The following is a 2,470-nucleotide window of genomic DNA, read 5'->3' as shown; positions in this document are numbered from 1 at the left end:
AGAATTGGGTGAAAATGCAGAAAGAAGTGGAGAAAATAACAAATCACTGAAGAGGCAATTTGACGGAGCAATCAGACAGGCCGCAAAATATTCTGCGGACCGTCAAATTGATCGTATAATGGTCACAGTGAGCAGTGTTTCGAAGATCCATTCCTACGGAAAACGTATACGGACTGCATAATATTTGGCGGCCCGTCAAAACGTATCGTGAAAAAATGCTGGAGACTCTTTGACGGTTGAAGGCAGGAATTTGACGGTTGAAGGCAGGAATTTGACGGTCCGCATAACGGTTTTGCGGACCATAGAATGGACCCGACAGGCAATTGTGTCTTTTCACTTCTCACGACTTAGGGTCTTATAAATACCTGATATAGGTTTCTTGTACGACATTACATCAGATTTCAGTTTTTATTCCACTTAGCACTAAATACTCATTGTTTTGGAAGTCTTTTTGATTACAAACAATTACAATTACTTTCCTCTTAATATCAAACAATCAATTAGTAAGCATTATGATTTCAATTATTTTCAATTGTTCTTCCTTTTCTATGAGTAGCTAAATTTCCTTACTAGGGTTGTGAACCCATTGATAGGTGTTTTGTGATTGGGTTTGTGATTGATATATGCATAATGGATTGTTAGGGTTTATTTATTCTTCATTCTTCATTCTTTATTAATGGTTGCAAACATTGATTAGAGCCATAAACCTTGATTTATTTGGGAAAATAATTAGGGTTGGTAAGAATAAATAACAAGGACTCAAAGTTTTATACTTTGTTTAATAGATTCACTTAGGAATAAGACGAATCTACTTGGCATAATTAACCGTTCTTCATATCACTTTCTTATATTTGGGAAAATCATAGAAAGAAATAATCTTTATTTATTGGAAAATAGTAGAGATTCACATAGAGGTTAAGTGCATTCATATAGCAATCCATTAGAAGTATATCGAGATCAATACCCATGATCATACACCTCATCCAAAGTGGATACAACCTTAGTTTCTTTTACCATAAATTTACCACCCAAAGCAATTAGTTAGTAATTAGACATAAAAAACCAACTTTTACCAAAATCATCGGATTAAGACATTAGACCTAAATTTAGCATCCTACGACTTTAGTAACCTTTTCACACCATATTCCCTGTAGGATTCGACCCCAACCTTGTTGGGTTACTATATTTGACAATGTCCACGTTATGCCATTATAGGTGTAATTTAAGCGTATCAAATTTTGGCGCCGCTGCCGGGGAATACGGTTTTGAAATTACTAAATAGTGTTTGTATTGATTGAAGTCTTTTGCTTATTCCATCACACCTTGTTTGCTACTCTGTGTAAACCAAGTGAACATGAATGAGAATCAGCAAAATCAACGTGCTGGTAACCAGGGGAATCGATTGAATAATCAGGCGAATGAATAAGATAATGAGAATGTTTTCGCTAATCTTGTTCGAGAAGAAAACTATGCATCTGCTATTTTTCATCCTCTAGTTGGAGCTACTAGCGTGAAAATTGACTCCTCTCTATACTAGTTGTTGGAGCTTGAGGGATATTTTCAGAACTCTTCCGAGAATGACCCTCAACGTCATTTGCAGAAATTTGTGGATGTGTGTGCTAATCACATCAAAAATAATGTTTCACAAGATGCTATTCGGCTGAGGTTAATCAAATATTCCTTAGCTGGAGATGCAAGAACATGGTTTGAGAAGCTGCCCCGAAATTCGATTACTACATGGGCAGAGATGGTGGCTGCTTTTCTCAAGAAGTGGTACCCCCTTAGCAAGAAGGCTAAAATTCGTGACAAGATCTATGACTTTAAGCAGCGACCGGAGGAACAACTGTATAAAGCCTGGGAGAGATTCAAGGAGTATTTGTAGAAGAGTCTGAATCATGGTTTTCTGGAGCACATATTAATGGAGAAGTTCTACCGAGGGCTTGATCCAGTGATGCAGTCAGTTGCTAATAATGCAGCTGATGGTTGTTTCATGAACAAATCTTATCGACGAGTGACCAAAATACTTGACAAGTTGACTACTCACAAGCAAACTTGGCACTCAAACAATGCTGATGTTGTACCTTACGGTAGTGATATGATCAAAAATATGGTAAAGGAGAATCTAGATAACCAGCAAATATTGGCAAAGCTTGCCACAAATATTTCCTTGCTAACAAAGAAGTTTGATGAAACCCAGATTAAGAAGGTAAATGTTTGTGAGGATGAGATAGTTTTGCCAAAAGGGATGTACCATGCTCAAGATGGTCCGTTTCATGATGGACCCCCTGTGCAGGTAGAAGATGCTAACTATGTGAATAACTCTCAAGGGGGTTATCAAAGACAGAACTACCAAGGTGTTTACCAGAATCAGAATCAATGGAGACCTCAGCAAGGTCAACCTGCTTATAACAACTCAGGGAACTACAACAATAATTATGGTGGTGTGAACCAAGGGAGCTACAACAACAGT

The 2,470-nt window shown here is 37.5% G+C and overlaps 1 non-coding gene across 1 annotated transcript; it reads right to left on the bottom strand.

Annotated features, from left to right (window-relative positions):
• Window positions 1-1,795: 1,795 nt before the first annotated feature.
• On the bottom strand, window positions 1,796-1,902 carry LOC132608467 (small nucleolar RNA R71). The gene has a single exon (XR_009570387.1). It is a non-coding gene; the product is annotated as a small nucleolar RNA R71 (small nucleolar RNA).
• Between the last annotated feature and the right edge of the window lie 568 nt (window positions 1,903-2,470).

Source organism: Lycium barbarum, chromosome 8 (assembly GCF_019175385.1).
Source record: "Lycium barbarum isolate Lr01 chromosome 8, ASM1917538v2, whole genome shotgun sequence".
Classification (NCBI taxonomy): Eukaryota; Viridiplantae; Streptophyta; class Magnoliopsida; order Solanales; family Solanaceae; genus Lycium; species Lycium barbarum.
This window is presented reverse-complemented; position numbering and strand designations above follow the sequence as displayed.